Source organism: Copidosoma floridanum, unplaced genomic scaffold (genome assembly GCF_036245765.1).
Source record: "Copidosoma floridanum isolate Cflo_tuat_1 unplaced genomic scaffold, Cflo_Japanese_pri ptg000020l, whole genome shotgun sequence".
Classification (NCBI taxonomy): Eukaryota; Metazoa; Arthropoda; class Insecta; order Hymenoptera; family Encyrtidae; genus Copidosoma; species Copidosoma floridanum.
The window spans coordinates 11,875,418-11,893,596 of NW_028321897.1; the positions used below are offsets into that span (position 1 = coordinate 11,875,418).

The 18,179-nt window shown below is 33.8% G+C and overlaps 1 protein-coding gene across 1 annotated transcript in view; it reads right to left on the bottom strand.

The window, feature by feature from the left end:
• The window catches only part of Nos (Nitric oxide synthase), a 2,633,257-nt gene that overhangs the window by 1,260,187 nt on the left and 1,354,891 nt on the right, over positions 1 to 18,179 (bottom strand). The window lies entirely within an intron of this gene.

Below are 18,179 nucleotides of genomic sequence, written 5' to 3' on the forward strand. Positions count from 1 at the left end.
ACTTATATAATTGTTGTTACGTTATTTCATATACTATTACTAATATTATAAGTGATTAAACTGTAAAAAGTACTAATTATAAAAAACTTGTTCTAAAATTAAAGTTTTATTTGTAGGCTGATCATGATCCAAGAGACATTCAAGACACACCTATCTACTTATTAAAGGATAACACTTACAGCATTATAGTCGGAAATACAGTTTAAATTTTGTCCAAAAGAACATTAACTACTTAAAAAATTAACTGTTAATAATTTTTAAAAGAAGAAGGGCTTACAACTCAGCTTAGTATGGTTCTGAAGACCTTTCTTCTTCTTTCTACTCCTACCGCATACTCTTACAACAGCAGTTTCAATATGCTAACCCTAAGTTATATCAATTATTAGCTATTATGAAAGTTATTAGCAGTTAAAGTAAAAAAACATTGATAACTTGGCTCATTATTATCCCCTACATTTTATGTTCAGTTCACTTACAACATTAACAGTGTGACTTAACAAAATAAAAATACGAATAAGCCTATGGTTACAAGTGAACTATTTATTAGTATTTCTTTGAAAACTTCTTTGTTTCTTTAGCAAAACGTTTGTTATTTCATTTAGCAAAGTCTAAGAGGACTTTTTATACAAAAAGCTTATTCTTCAATTATAATATTCATTTTTACATACACGTAACAACTAGTAAAATGTTGTTTAAGATTAAAGAATAACCAAAACAAATAAAATATTGACTATAAAAAAACTGGCATATTCTAATGGCTAGCCTTATTCTCATGACGTTCAATTGCATTTATGTCCCAAGACAATAATTATTCCTTCATTCATATTTTTATTACTACTAATCTTATCAATTAGTCTAAGTGTAATATAAGCTTTCTAAAAACAGAAAAACTCTTATAATATGTTTTAACAGAATCCTAGAGCTCTTTAACCGCTTTAATAAACTACGTTAGTAATAACGTTCTTGTCTATGTGCTAGTTTCTTCTAGTACCAGTTTAAAAAAAAAGATATTATATGACAATACATCACCGTGGATAATTTAAACTGTTTTTTATTATATCGATCGGCTTACACATGAAAAGGTAGCCTATAGGTATTGTAAACCAAGCACTTTCTCTCTTAAAATAATAATAAATACTCGTGAGTCTTTTAAGAAATTTTACAATATCAGCAAGCAAAAAAAATCTTTCCTAGGTGCACATAAAATACTCAACTTCCTGACCCCTTAACAATTGCTAAGCTATTTATTTTGTATGCACTATGCACTTCCTTTTATTGTAAGCTCAAAGAAATTTAATTTTTAACAGATCTGTATTTTTCTGAAAGCTCAATTTTATGAAATATTATAAGTAATGATTCTCATGCTTATCGATAAGTTACATATTGCACATGCAATGAGTATTCATCAATATACGAATAAACATGTAGAAATACATGTTTTATGATGGTATTTTAATTAAGTACTCTCAGCCTTTTTTAACCTTGATTCTCATTATGTTTGAAAAAATGAAACGGTTTCATTTTAATCATTGGATTTATTGTGACTAGAAAACCTGAGGATAAGCTGAGTCTACTCGATTTTAAGTTTTGCACAATACCTTTGTCTATAAGAGCCCATTTATTTGTTAACAAGATATAAAGTCTACTTGGTTACTAACAAGAGTCACATTTGAACTTTAAATCCTTAAAAAGCTTTAGAATTTCTTACTACTGTATATAATCATTTTTTATATGTTATGATAACTTAAATGAAAAAAACATTAATTTTCTTTAAAAAAACATTGTTAACTTGGCCCTGTTGTATCAAACAAACCTTTAATTGTTCAATTACTATACTTAGTAAACGATATTATTCTTGAATACTAGTACTCACAAACACTAAACAAAAGTAGCTCTTGTATAGTGAGTTCAAAGTAAAAAAGATCTCACCCAAAAGACCAGGTTTTTGTATGCTTATGCCTAAGGTGCAAACTTTGTTTTTCTTTGCAAGGGCACATTTTTATACTTTGAGCCTGTGAGCGCAAAGTAATGCAGGGGTGTAAATGAGCTATAAAAGATCTAAGACTTTGCGCAAATGTTAAAAAATATAGTTTAATAAATTTGTGAAGAAAAAAAGCGATGATTAAAAAAAAAATGTATTTTGTCTCAGCATAATTCTATAAGTTCAAAAACATGACGAAGTAGTTAAATAACAAAAACTTTTTTTTTAAACGTTTGAAACCCAGCAAGCATTACCCAAAAGACCTTTTATTGTGTTGACAACCTTAATAGATAGATACATTTAAATCTTTGTAATTGTCACTACAAAATTAAAAATTGCGATTGTTATTTTCTATTTAAACGAAAATGAAAGATTTTTCTTGTAAAAGGTATAATCATATAGTAGCATAATCCTTGATACGTTACATTCTACGTAAGAAGGAACATAAATGTTAGTCGATAATAGTCACACTTTGCACCTTAAGAAAAAATCATTACCAAAATTGTAAGCAATTAGACAACAAAAATGTGACTTATATTTAAAAAAAATCTTTTCTATTTAATTTTCAGTAAACAGAATTATCTGGAACTGCACTAGAGTATTTTTAATACAGTAATTTGTAAGCTCTTAAGTTTGCTACTATAACCAACACGTTATCTTATTAGTCCTAAGATCTACAAGTGTTATAATTTATTAAGTATTCAAGGATGATTTTACTAAAAAATTCTGGTGAAGCATTACAAAGTTAAATAAAAAAAAAGTGGGTAGAATTAAATATCATTAAAAAAAAAGTTTCTACAACTTGGCTCAGTAATAATAGAGTGATCGTCATTTTAGCTGGCATTACAGTGAAAAATCATCCTAACTTTATGAAATGTCTACCATTGTCAAAAATTTACTAGCAAGAGTTGTAAGTCATTTGTAAACAAAAATCTTAATTTTTTTCAAAACAATTTTTAGTAAATGGCCTAACATAATTTGAGGGTTAAAATATCAAGGAATACTACTTTTTATAAAATACGAGCTCTACAACCACTTTAATTTTAAAATACTAGTAAATGCTGTTAGAACTTATACAGAGAAAAAAAAATTTAAAAAAAAAGCTTTTGTAAAATTATCATTTCTATCTTGACACTGCATTATCTTCAAAATCATAAGTTATACATACCCATTCTAACTTTATTCAACACAATCCGAAAAACGGTAAGTTCACTAATATCTTCACATAGCAGTCATTTTCAATAGATTCTTATACCTCTACTGTTAGAAAGTTGTAATGTAAAATAAAACAGTGTCAATTTGCGATAGGTCAAAAATACTAAGATCGGATATCATAATCAAAGTGTCTGAGAATTAGGCACACGCTCTTCAATAATGACACTTGCATCTTTATACAAGAAAACATGTTAAGACATTTATTAACAAGTTAATAAAAGTGGATAAACTAGGCCTATTCCATTATACGCCCAATTCAGTAGACCTTTCTCTGCTAAGGTGCGTGACCAAATGTGCATGGCCACAGCTCTATACATAGAGATATATATTAGTGCACAGCTTTTTTCTCTCTTATAAGCCTATAAAAAAGAGTGGTAGTTTCTTACACATGGATGAGCCTTAAGTATGCGTGTATGTATGTAAGAAATTATGTATACGTGTAATCTCTCCAAGGTAATACTCATACATATCTGCACACTCATTTTAATACTTATATATAATAAACACATACATATAATACTTGTGGATATACACATTTTAGTTCTAAGTTAGAGACAACGGAACTTGATATAAAAGTAGTAGACAAACTAGGCTGATACCAGCACACACTGGACCTAACACACGTCCCCCTCCCTGCTTACATGAGCGACTAGTTTAAATCCTTATACTTCTGTGATAATTCACATCAAGCAAAGTGTGCTTGGAAAAGATACATTTGTGCCTCAGCATAATTTAAATAAAGCAAAAAAAAGCTGATTTTTCAAGCACGTCATCATTGCCAGGGTTTAAAATGCCTTCCATGTCTATCACACATATTATTTCATTTTTTTTCCATTTAAAAATCTTAAATTATTGTTTAATCCTGCATAACTCATACGGTAGCAAAATTATGATTTAATTGTTCAGAATTTTATTGTAAAATTTTTCTGACAAGTTCTTTTTCGTCACGCTCATCCTTGGTCGGAAGTTTTATGTATTTAACATCAGTAGTAAAGAAAGAGCGTGCGTGATTAGCAACAGCTATGCTCTATCTGCCTAATTGTTTCATTATACAAAGTACGTACTCATTTTTTTTTTTTTTATATTTTACAGCTATTTTTGACAACTATGCCTCATAGGCTCTGCAATGCTATGTTACTCAGCATGTAATCGCTATCATCATTGCCATATTGAAAAACAGCCTAAGATTTAATGTGTTCAATCACTTACACAGCATAGGGGACCCTAATTCACATGGCTTCTAATCTATCAGACAACAGTTTAAAGTGTGCAAATGAGCATTGGTTATTCAGGGATGCAAGCCAAGTAAGTAAAGATCGGGTCTTGAACTCGGAAGCATGTGTTACTGAACCCTCCAAGCCATAAGATCCACAACCTAAGTCCCTATGCTACCGTAGTCACTAAGTATGTATACATGAGAGCGCACGTAGGCTGAGTCGGCTAGGTCGTGGATTGGCACGCGAGAATACCGTGGTTAGATTCCCGGCCAGTGCGACATTTTGGGTAAGTACTTCTGTGAGATTTCACATGTGTTTTTTCACCACGCAATGCTCCTCAAGAAGGGCTTAGGCGACTTTCTCGCAGCAATAATTGTCTAATTTTCCCCTACCCCCTTCTCAATAATGAGAGGCCTCCCATCCCGTTTCTTGTCCCTTTCCCAAGTGCTAAGTGCCCATAGTAGTGCCCTCATTAAAGGAGCTGAACGTAGAGCCCTATTATATAAAACAAAAGTATGTGTACATAACATATTGCAATTTTTGTGTTAATGACTCATAATAAATGTAAGTAGTTATACAACTTACATCAATTTGCTGACCCTCCAATATTCCTCCTTAAATTTATACTGCATTCAACACAGTTTTAAAATTTTTTAATTTAATTTATCCTAACGACTCCGTACGAACATTATCTGTACCCTCTTCTTAATCAACTTTATAATATTAATTTCATGTTTTGCATAGCTTTTATTTACAAAAAAAGTGAAGTCTCCTTTATCACTCGTAATTTCAACGTGCTAAATATTAGGGAAATTTTTCTCTGAACAGTATTAACACATTTCTGTACAAGTTAAACTATTCAGGTCTCTATTATATTGCATTAGAAGATTCTTTTTTTAAAACTTATTTATAACAGCCAACACTACCCGTAAGTGTCTACTCAATCAGGAAAACAAGAATCTTTGTTTCTAGTGTATCAATTTTTTTCTTGTAGTACAATGAAGAAATACTTTAAAGAGATTTGTTAGATAGGCATATATATTAACAAATACTATTCTTTATCCCAAATTTATTCTGTTTTTTCAAAAAAAAATACTTGGAAAAAAATTATGCTAACGTGCAAAAAGTCGAGACTTTCTACTTGGTGTAACGTTAAAAGGAAACAGCTGCTGATGGCCATAGAAGCTTCTGTTGTATTTTGAGTACCAGTTGTGTTTGAACCTCTGGCTCGTAGAATAATAAGCTCTGCTGACTGTGACGATTTTTTATGTGGAGGTTGGCTCTCCTCTGTAGGTTGTCCTTTCTCTGTATCACCCCCCACCCCTATAATTAGTGATTTTTGGTTCAATTTATTTGCTATAGAACTAATAATGCTATGATCTGATAGTTTTTTCTCTTAAGTCATACTAGTATTTTTCATAAGCACTTAATCTAATTATCAATGTAAATCACAGTCTCAAGTAGCTTACTCTCAACACCCTTGGCTTTTTTTAATGGTTTTAAGTATAAAATTCTTACACATTTTATTTTACTTTGACTTCTCAATTCTACAAATTCCATCATTACTTTGCTATTACATTTATCCTTTATAAGGCCAACAAAATATCTTGTTACTACGAGGAATGTCAATATCATTATTGATAAGAGAATCCTATGTGTCAGATTCTATGATATTTTTGCGCATTATGTAGTAGATATAATTCTTTGATATTTCATATAAGATACTGCCTTTATTAGTATGTATAGAGCTTCATTTGACTTTTCATGAAGTCATGATAAAATCAGTAAGCAAGTGTCTTAGATAGGTCTAAGACGCGCAATCTTACATATATTGGCTTTTTGACAAATATTTCAGTTTGTAAAAATTATATAGCCACTAACTGCTTATTCAATATATCACAACTGTGTAAATTCAGAAAAGTTATGTAACTTTTAGCCCTGTACTGCTTTTTTGATTTATTTATGAGCTGAACATTGTTACGTTTAAGATCTTTCTCCATCACTTTTTCATACAAAGCGTTATAAAATAACTTCTTCGACATCTTATGAAAGTCATTTTGTCATTCTTACACTTTTTGCTACTAAGGCCTATATATTTTTTAAACTATGGATTTTGATTAAGCTGCACATCTCTATGCACTTCTGTTATGTAAAGACTATAGCACAAGTCTCGTTTAAGTTCACGATCGTGGATAACATGTCGTTTTTTATCGCATAGTGTATTCATTCATTTAATTTGTTTGGTTACTGGAGAAGCAATACGATCATCACAGAATGGTAAATTTTTATGGGCGTCAAGAAAAGTTCTAGGAAAGTCAAGATCCACGTTAAGTAGGTACCCTATTTCTTCATCATTTGCCACGTTAAAACTAGTAATCTGACTAACATTTTTAATCTATTTAAGGCCTGCATAAGGCAATAATTTGGTCATAGCCCATTAATACAAATTAATAACATCATGGAACAATAAATATTCTTTACTTAAATTAGCTTTATAGCCTACTTTTATACCTGGATTAAAACATCTTGCACATATTATTCACCTTTGTAAGATTTAACATAGCGTCCCTTGTTAGACCAAGCTTTGTGTGAAACTGTGCTGGATTGAATTGATATGTCTGCAAAAAATAAATAAAAAAGTTTTTATATATTCTAGTTTTTAGTAATATATCTGTCTTTAAATATAAGATGGATTACTACCTTAAGGTTTGTATGGTAATATATGCCTAAAGTAAGCTGCAAGAAAAGAAAAACTTAGGAAGTCTGACTTAAAAAACCCAAATTTGTCCTTACAAAAGTACAGGTATTTTTAGCTGTTTACTTAAATAGTTATCCTGACAAAAAAAAAAACCCTGTTTTCATCAATAAACTTACTGCTTAAGTCCGAACCTTAAGTATCGTAGTAGAAGTCAGCAAGTGCTCCTCTTAGTGATTGTGATTTTTCTTACACTAATAATTTTAAATTATAAGTCAACAAACTATGTAAATTAAATAATTTTCAAGAACAAAGATAATGATTTTTAAACATCGTAATAACTTTCGCTTACTTTACTCATCGGTGTGAGTAAAGAAGGTACGCAAAATAACAAAACAAGTATTTACAAGTTAGACAAAAATTTATTTAATAAGACTGCCAACCGACGTAGAACACAAGTGATACAGTTTACTGACCTTACGGACTCACAACCGACCAAACGAACAAAGACAATTAAGCTAGAATCAACGAGAGGTGTAGAAGGCACGGTGGCTTACACTGTACTAAGTACAGGGCCCGAAAGTATCACCTTGCCTGTGGCGCTGTCTTACACACTATATATACTGCCTATTGAGAAGTCGTACATGCCAACACTTCCTCCCAACTTAAGATAGCTAAGTATATTAAACAAAAATTATAATTTAAAAAAGATAAATAAATGTGTGTTCTTGACTTGGCTCCACGGCTCTGGGAATGCAACCAAGTAGTCCATGAGTCGGTCCATGGCTCCTATATCACCTATCTGGAACAGAGACAACTTATAAGTTACCAGTCAGAGTCGCAAAAGCTGTTCGCGATTCTGCTAGCAAATTCTTAATGAAGCTTGATCGGTAGAGGTTTTGTGAATATATCAGCCATCTGTTCTTTAGTGTTCAGCCATCTGACGTTTACTCTACCATAATTTACACATTCTTTAACATGATGCTCATGAATTTCTGTCATATGTCTTAATTTACCACTACCTATAATTTTAGCATTTTGCTCAGCTGCCTTATTGTCGCACCATAGATCTGCTGGACACAAAGTAATATTTAGTATGATTTTAATCGAATTATTAACTGCCATCAGTTCTCTACATGCTTCACTCAGTGACACATACTCTGCCTGACATGTTGACAAAGACACATACGTTTGTTTGTGAGTTCTCCATGCCACTAAGTCTCCAAAGATTTTAATTACGTAACCGCTTGTGGTAAGAGACTCTTTGCAGTCGCCAAAACTGGCATCGGAGAATGCTTCCAGCCCTTGCTGCCTTCCACAATATCTTAGACCATAAGATTTGGTCCCTGCTAGATACCGAAACACTCTTTCAACCATATTCCAGTCTTCGTTAGTCGAACTTATTTGATGCCTGCTCAGCACATTCACTGCATAACTTATATCCGGACGTACAGAATTGGCAGCATATAATATGCTCCCAACAGCCTCCCGGTAGGGAACACTTTTAGTCGATCTAGACTCATTCAAGTCAATCTGCCTTTCTGATTGCTCTCTTTGTTTTCTTTGTTGATTTAACACGTGATCTGTGACCATAGGAGTTTTTACTGGCTTAGAATCATTAAAACCAAACCTTTTAAGTATCTTATTTATGTAATTGGTCTGAGTTAAAGTTAGAACTTGGTTTTCTCTGTCTCTTCTGACTTCAATGCTTAAAAACAATTTAACTTCTCCTAGGTCAGTCATTTCAAACTTACTTTGCAGTCTTTACTTCACAGACTTCAGTTTGCCAGTATCATTACTTGCTATAAGCATGTCATCAACATAGAGAACCAATATCAGGATTTTATCTGCCTCATGCCAAGTAAATAGGCAAGGTTCCAAGATGTGAGATCTTAGACCTTTTTTCGTTGCTGCCTCAGAGAATCTTTCATGCCATTTTTTCGGACTGACTTCAAGGCCGTAGAGGGCACTCTGAAGCTTACATACCTTGCTTTGTTTTTCCAGATAGGAACAGACCAAACCTTCTGGTAACTCCATATATTTTTTGTCGTCAAGGATACCATTTAAAAATGCCGTTTTAACGTCAAGCTGACATGTATCTAAATTTAATTTATTAATTACAGCCAAAGCAGTCCTTATTAAAGTCAGTCTTGACACCGGGGCGTAAGTATCCGTAAGATCATACTCATTTTTATCTATAAAACCCCGTATTACCAGCCGTGCTTTGTGTTTCTCACATCCTTGAGCATCAACATTTTTCTTAAGAACCCATCGGGAATCGATGATATTCGGACGTTTACCATTTACTAGTTCTGCATGTCTGTTTACCAACTTCCAGACTTGATTCTTTGCCATTGAGTCAAGTTCTTCTTGGATGGATTGATTCCAGCCTTCTTTATCCACAGCCTTTATTGCTTCTTTATATGAAGCTGGATCTTTATTTATTTCTGCCAGCAAAAAGTGGTAAACTAGATCATCTGCATACATGGCATTTTTTCCTGACGTTTAAGTATCACCGTTCTTAAAAATTAGGTCTTTTGTTACTTCTTCCCCGAGAGCTAAGCCCGCAAAGCTGACGTCCTTTACAAGACTTTCTTAGACCAAGTTGGCCTCCATTGTTTTTATCAGTCTTTTCGGCCTTCCTCTTTTCTGTTGAACCACCGAGGGCGCCTCCTCCGATGACACTGTCTCTTCTCTTTCCTTTTCGAATTTTAAAAACCACTGTCTAATTTAATATCTACAGTCACATTTTCTCAGTTTTTAATTAAATTTTTATCAAAAACGTCTCCATACACAAAACGCTCGTTAAATCTGACGTTCCGACTTTCATAAAACTTTCCTTCGTCCGGACAAAGCAGACGATACCCTGTCGGCGTGTATCCTACCATAACTGCTTATTTCCCTTTTGCATGGAATTTAGTTTCAGTGTTTTTCTGAACTCTCAAATACGCGATGCAGCTAAATCTTTTCATCTGACTTAGGTCTGTCCTTTTATTTGAAGCCAGTTTTATTAAAGGTATTTCCATGTTATTTGAGCGATGCGGAGTACGATTGTACGCAAATACAGCTGCGTTTAGTGCCAAGTCCCACATGTTTTCCGGGAGTCCCGAATCACATATCAGAGCTCGGACTTTTATTTAAATTGTTTTGTTCAGCCTTTCTGACGTGCCATTATGTTCAGGGGTATCCGAACAACTTAGTTGGAGTTTAGCTCCAAGGTTATTTCATATTTTTCGCACAGAGCCTCCCGTGTACTCGGTACCCTAATCAGACCTCAGATAACACACTTTAGCTTCAAACCCGAGAAGATTTCTACAGCCTTCAACAAAATTATCTAAACATTCATCCGTATCACTTTTGTTTTTCATCGGGTAAGCAATTGCAAATTTGGAATAATCATCAATAAATACCGAAATAAATCTGTATCTTTTTAAGTAAAAGGGTGGATTAATAATTCCAATTGTATCTGAATGAATTATTTGCAGAGGTTAGGATGCTCGTTTGCGTACCGAAGGGAAATGCAGTTTTTGGGGTTTTGTTCTTAAACACACATCACAAGTCTTAATCACATCATCAAATACGGCTTCTTTCAGACTTTTTACTTCCGGATAGTTTTTTTGCAGTTCCCTTAGATACCCCAACAAAACATGGCCCAGTCTGACATGCCACAGCATGGCCCCGTTGTTATCTTTGAATTTTTTATAATTTTCGCTAAACGGACTTTAAATGTCTTTTATTCCTTTGGTCAGGACTTTTCCGACTTCATGAAATTTTCTGTCATTTATTAAAAATACATCTTAAAAACTGTCATTATTCAACTTACTGACTGAGCTCTCTGAATTTTCCGACTGATTATTTAATTTTATATTTGCAGTTGAATTTTCAGGAATAGTATATGCTTTTGACTCAGCCGTCAAGACTTTCATTCTTTTGTTGTCCGACTTAACAAATTCAACCATCCAATAGGGTTTTTCATATATTCCCGATATCCATACATTTTCAGTATTAGGATCAGAAATACTAATCTCCTTGTCATCTAAATAGATTGAGAAGCCCATATTAGCAAATTTCCGCAGCGACAATAAATTCCCGATCAAGTCGCGAGCACACACCACTCCCTGCAACTCAACGTCGTTATTGCAATTTTTAAGCAGCAAATTTTTACTCCCTCCGTTTTCAAGTCTGCAGATGAGTCTGAGTTTCCACATTTTATTTTACCAATTTTGTTTCTGTCAATATTTGTAAAGAATTTTCCTGACTTTTTAAAGTGATCAGTCGCTCTTGAATCAGCGACAAATTTAATTTTATGTTTCCCATCCGATTCTGAATAATTTACCTCACCTGCAGAGCTTGAAAACAGAGTATTGAAGGGCTCGATCAACGTCAGAGACTCACCTTTATTTGACCCTGAAGCATCTCATTTTCCCTTTGTCTCCCAGCCCTGGTCAGAAACTTTCTGCCTTTTAGGATCTTTTTCGTCCCTGACGTTGCTAGAGTCCCTTTTCTGCCTAAAGTTTCTGGAATTGGAGCGGCCTTGGCCACTGCCACGGCCACCGCCGTGGCCACCTCAATTCCCTCGACTTCACGGCCCTGCCTTTTAAAATCCCATGAATGAGACTTATTTCGCTCACCACATCTCGGGCTGCATCTCTTGTGAGCTTGGATGTCATGCACGGACGTTCCACACGTGTAGCACTTCCTGAGTCCGGTACCTGCCTTCGGACACTTGTCAGCCATATGGTCCCAGTCATCACAGTTGAAGCAGCGTAGGCGGTCCTGGGGCCAAGAGGCAGTCAAAGCTGCCCTCGTGGGGTGACCTCCAGTGGCTTCTGCTAGACCTTCTGACTCGACCTTTAACATGTACGACATGAGGTTTTCATATGTCATACCCTTTCCATCTCTGCTTTGCATTTTAAGCGTGAAGTCTGTCACCTGCACGCTAGGTACTGTTCCAGTTACGGCAGTATAAAAGGCATCTCGCTTTTCTTCTTCAGAAAAGGGATCAGACGTACTTATAGTCTCATAATTTCTGACCAGTTCCTCAAATTTTTCTATGAATTTGGCAACCGATTCTTTCCCTTTGTCAAATTTAATTCCATGCAATGTTTTACGAATCGCGGCCGTTGTAAGGGGCGTCTCCCGTTTCTTAAGTTCTTTCAGACTTTCCAATATTACAACCAGATCTTGCAGACGAAAAGTTCTCAAATGATATTTTTCCGTTACTCTACTTAATAAAATATCTCTGACTTTTAATTTGTCTTCTTTGATCATGTCTTCGTTAATAAATTCCGTATTTTTAATCAAAGAATCAATGACATATAATAATCCTTTAGACCGGAGTTCAGACTTAAATTTATCGAGGAAAACTTCGAACTTCATATCATTAGACAAATGATAATTGTATATGTGTTAAGTATCACGGCCAAATTTATGTATTTGACCGATGGTTGTCGCGAGAAGTTCCGCGCTGCCTTTTGACAAATTTTCATTTTTTGTGTCATTCAAGAACGTTTTCAATTTGTCTTGCAGACTCACCCGTGTTCTGTCGTTACGAGGAGTTGATGACTGCAGGGGTGCCCCGGTTGATGATTGGGCTTTGGATGACTCGACCCTGTTCACCCGCTCGCCCAACCGGGACAACCTCTGGTGAAAATTGCGCATGACCAGAATTATCTCCTCCCTTGTTCTCTCAGCCTCCTGCCTTTCTTCCTCTGCCTTCCTTGCCCGTTCTTCCTCTGCCTTCCTTGCCTCCTCGTTTGCTTTCTCCTGCCTTTTGATCATCTGACTAATCGCGGCCATCATTGAGTCGAACCTGGCCAGCATGATGTTTTCTGAAAAATTTTCATTTTTCTGTTTATCTGCCATATGCAACTTCGTTTTGCTGACGTTTATCTATTTATATTTATTTTCAATGGTTTGCACTTTTTTTACTTTGAGTTGAGTATTTTCCGGTGTGCGCGACGGGGAAGAGGGGGCTGCTTCGTGTACAGACTCATTTCTGCATAGTTTCTGCCAAAGATTTTTACTGTCTACATTTATCTTATCAAGGTTTCGGACTTCTGACATTTCGGACTTTCTCTCATCTGACATTTTAAACACATCGACTGACTTTTCAAATGACCCGGATTTATCACGAGCAGGTTCCTCGCTTTCCCCGTCTTCCCTGAATAGATTTTCTGGCACAGTCACTTTACCTCCCTTTTTACAAATAAATTCAACGATGTATTTGCAGTCGTCACTGATCAGGTAATCTAAAACAAAAGACGGACATTGTTTTCAGGGAGTCAACAAGAAATCGACCGAACGCAAGCCGAATCTAGTCAACGTGGCCCGAAGCGTGTTCTCGTGCTCGAACACAAAGCACGATTGCACGGTAGGCACTCACACAGCCGCGCGCGACCAAACACAAGTCTAACGTGACTGTGCCAGTCACACGGAAAATTATTTCGTTTACACACCTTTGGCGGGAATATCCCTTTTCCTGACACATGCTATTATTCCCCTTTTATCCACCAACAAGATAGCAGCTTGTTGCTGCCCCTCTGACTTGACTTGGAATGAAATTCCCCGACATATTCTCGACAGAGCATCGATAGATTGCTCGTCTAAAAGAAAATGTAAACTTTTAAAATATCAGCCTTTTCTGGCTAAATCCGAAAACCGCCTTGAATATTTATTGCCTAGAGTTCAAATAATTAAAAGCACCGGGAAAGGACATATATAATTTTCTGCTGACACACGTTCAAACTTTTCCAGTTCAAACATTTATATTGTAACGCGCACGCAACAGTCGAAGCGACAAGAACAAGAGACGCGAGAAAACACGAAAACAAAACATAAACGGCCTCGTAATATATTTTCAGTCAAAAAGCCTCGCGTCATTACGAGAGGGAGAGAGAGAGACCGAACTCTCTCCTCAGCCGCAATATGTTGTCCTCCTCTCGATCTGCTCCGCTCTTGCATGTGTGTTACGCTACCAACGCCACGTGTTTCTTGAAATCCCACGCATTTCTCAGAATGCACAAGAAATCCCCTTTTTACCTGACGTCGTAGCGTCCAAACTAGGCATCACTCAAGAAAAAAACAAAGTGTTGACCTGCCACTGATCTCAGTTCCGGCTTCCAAAGTTGCTCCCCTATTTTCGACCGGCCTTGACAATGCCTGCTTGACAACGGACTCGGCCTGGTCACCAGGGGTCACGCTCTCGGCCGCTTCATCGATCGTAATCTCTTGTCCATCCCTTGCTGTTTCAGCCCTTTCCGCCATCCTCCCTTTTGTCACACTCACCCACACAAAAAAAGATCACGCACGGTGAAAGCGAGTCTGGGGCCCGTAACCTGAAGAGGTGTGAGTAAAAGAGGTGCGCAAAATAACAAAATGAGTACTTACAATTAGACAAAAGTTCGTTTAATAAGACTGCCGACCGACGTAGAACACAACTGATACAGTTTACTGACTTTATGGACTTACAACCCACCAAACGAACAAAGACAATCAAGATAGAACAGACGAGAGGTGTAGAAGGCACGGTGGCTTACACTGTACTAACTACAGGGCCCGTAAGTATCACCTTGCCTGTGGCGCTGTCTTACACACTACGTATACTGCCTATTGAAAAGTCGTACATGCCAACAAAAATAATAATGAGTTTTAGCGTACTTCAACTTTTTAGTAAAATTTCGAATCTAACTACACTTATCGCACCAGAATAATCATTATTCATTTCAATTAGGTTGCAAGCTTTAATTTCCAAACTAAGCAAAAAACTTTTTATAACTTTTAATTTACTCACTCACTCAGACATCGCTACAAACTTAGATTGATGATTTATTAGGTTGATGATGGTAACACTATTCTGCTTTCTGGATTTCCAACAAATTACAATTTCATACATTCTTATATCATAGGCTGACGTTTAATTTTTATTATATATATATCAGTTGCCCAATTAATATCCATAAAGTAATTAATAATATTATCTTTACTACTCTTTTTCTAAACTAACTGTTAATCCTCTGCTTTTAATGAATATTTTAAAGTCCCTAAATCATATTTAAAATGTGTTTTATCATAACTATTTTTAAATTGACTGAAATAAATAACACTAAAGCTAATTTAAAGCTTTGCTCCTGCACTTACATGAAAAAAACTTCAATCAGGTTTCAAAACCTAATATAATCACACTGATTACGCTGCTTCTAATTTTAAATTTTGTTCCATAGAAACTGCATACAATCTTGATTTTTAACATTATCTCTCTTGGCCAATCTTTCAATATAGTTTTTCTTATCAAGTGTCATTTTGTTATTTTCATCCTCATAATTGATGCTAATATCTGGATGAGTTCTAATTTAACCTGAATTCTTATTTAAAACCTTCCAGATCATAATCTTTTAACAAAATTCTATTTGTCTTTAGTCTTACAGCAAGTTGATAAGTCATTTACAAAGAGAATTAAATATACACATCATTATTTTTGTCGTTTAAAATATATAAACAATAATCATTCTCACTTTTTGTAAAATTAGAAATTCGTGTATAAACATTAAAACACTTATACAAATCGCTAAGGCTTAACGTTTATTCGTATAACGAGTTTATCTAATTTTATTATTTTGTTATAGCCATCATCATCGCCCTGTGGCTGTTATACATAGACTTCCAAATTTACTTTTCTATTCAAAATTGCTGCTTTGACATCCATCTGCTTAATAACAAAATTATTTTGATAACAAGAAGAAAGTAACAATTTTTAAGTTTGCGTTCTTGCAACTGCTAAATTAATATTATCAATTTAATTATTTTGTTAATAATCGGTAATAACTAATTTAGCCATTCACATATCATTAGTGATTTTAAGTATAAACACACTTTAAACCTCAGGCTTTTTTCTTATTAAAATAACTTAGCTATCCATCCATCGCCTTCTTTTAATAATCAGACAAATTATTATTCACCGCATGATTATAAGAAACATTTGTATAATTTCTATAAATAATATAACTGTATACAAAATTTCTATTACTGTATAAGGCTCTTTCCTTTTCCTAGTTGACGTCTTAAAATAATATTTTTATTCTCATTATTGCCGTTTCTATTTGTAACAGTATTATTGTTTTCAACATTGTTTTCATTGAAACTAAATTTTACATTGTTTTTTTTCTGATGTTAAATCAATGCAACTTGTGCCATCTTAGATAATATCAACGTGTCTTGCTACTATTTTATTATTCATCAGAACTTTATAACCAATATTTTTATAACCTAACGAAATTTCTAAATCTGCTATTTTGTTCTATTATAAAAAAAGGGTGTACAGTAGTGTTAGAAATCACAAAAAAGTATCTACTTTTATTTTATTTCTCGTTCTTGTTTCATATTACAATGCAGCTGTAAAAAACGTTGCTTGGCTATTGCTCAAGTAAAAGCCTTGAGTCTAATTTTTACAAATAAAACTATAACGTTGAATAAAACTACTAATTGATTATCCATCTAGTTTAATTATCTAATTCTTCCTTACAGTAACTCAAATTTTTTTTTTGTTTTGAAAAAATAAAGTAATGTGCATGCATATTGAATACATATTGGCTAAGGTTATCTCAAAATTCTTTAAGAGGTTCATCAAAATATTTAAGCGTCACTCTAGTAATAGAAAAAGTTTCAGTACTCGGTGGAAAACCCCATTAACTACATTACCTATTAACAATGTTTTTAATGCTGAGGGCAGACTGTGAAAATTTACGTATTTCATCTTCTTTGGGACACTGATCACAATCTTGTGTAGTATACAGCTTTTATTTTTATCCAAATACACACAAGCTCTAATGACTTTTTTATAATGAATCCTATTGTCAAGAGCAGGTTATTATAATTTTTTTATTTTGGTGCATGTAACACATGCAAACGTTATAAGTACCTGAATCTTCAGCAATAATGCATTATTTTGGTCTCAACTAAGTGAAAAGAGCCAAATAAGATACCTTTACTGTCTTTTATCTTTTTGTAAAGTATATCTTATATACCATGCATTAAAATTTGCTTTTAAAGCAATGCAAGAGGTTTTTGTTACATAAGACGTAATTGTGACATATTCTTTTATTCTATTTTCAATAATAATATTCGATTCATCCAAGTAGTATTAAATTATTTCATCTCTAATTTCAGGTAATATTTTGAGATGAGATTTTCTCACACGTTTACCTAAAGGACCATCAAATAGATAAGAATGTTATTAAAAAACAGGATATTAAAGGACTTATTTTTTTTTTAATAGAATCTTTTACAACTATAGTATTTCATTTTATAGAGAGCTGGAATTTCATCAGAAATTTTAAAAAATTTACAGTGGAAAAGAACGTACTTATTGCTATTATTTAAATAAATAAATGAAAACATAGAAAAATTTGAACTCATTTGTAAATATGCACTATCTATTTACTGTTTCATCGAAGTTTACATTAAAAAAAATATTCTACTAATTCGAGGATTTGAATACTTCAATAAATTAATGCGCACTTCAACTAAAGAATTAAAGACAGTCATACGTTATTTATATCTAAGGCTTATGTGTGACTATAATATAAGTAAACAATTTGATGAATTAACTGATTTATAGTGTTTGAATAAAATTTACACTAACCTGCAGTTTGTGTCTACTTTTTAGCCTTACTCAATATGTGACAAGAAAATTGAAAATACTTAGAAATTTCTTTTAAAGACATATTTTTTATCAATATTCCTAATAAAATAACTATATAATTGAAAAATTTACTTACAAGAAATATGGATTTTGTATTCATTAAAGAACTTTCTTTATGTATTTTGTTTTAATTCTTGAAATAAGTTAACCTCACAATATGTGCTTTTTTAAGGCCTCTGAAACATTGTACACAGCAGTTTGCACAATTTTATTGCCTTGTATTTTCAAGCAGATATCAGATAATGTACTTTCTTTAGCGGAGGCATATGAAGACTGTTTGATATGTAACGAAGACTTTATTTTTTGACTGTCTGATTGGAATAATGAACCTTGTGAGTTCTCAATAGATTAAGGTTGACTGCTGTGATTATT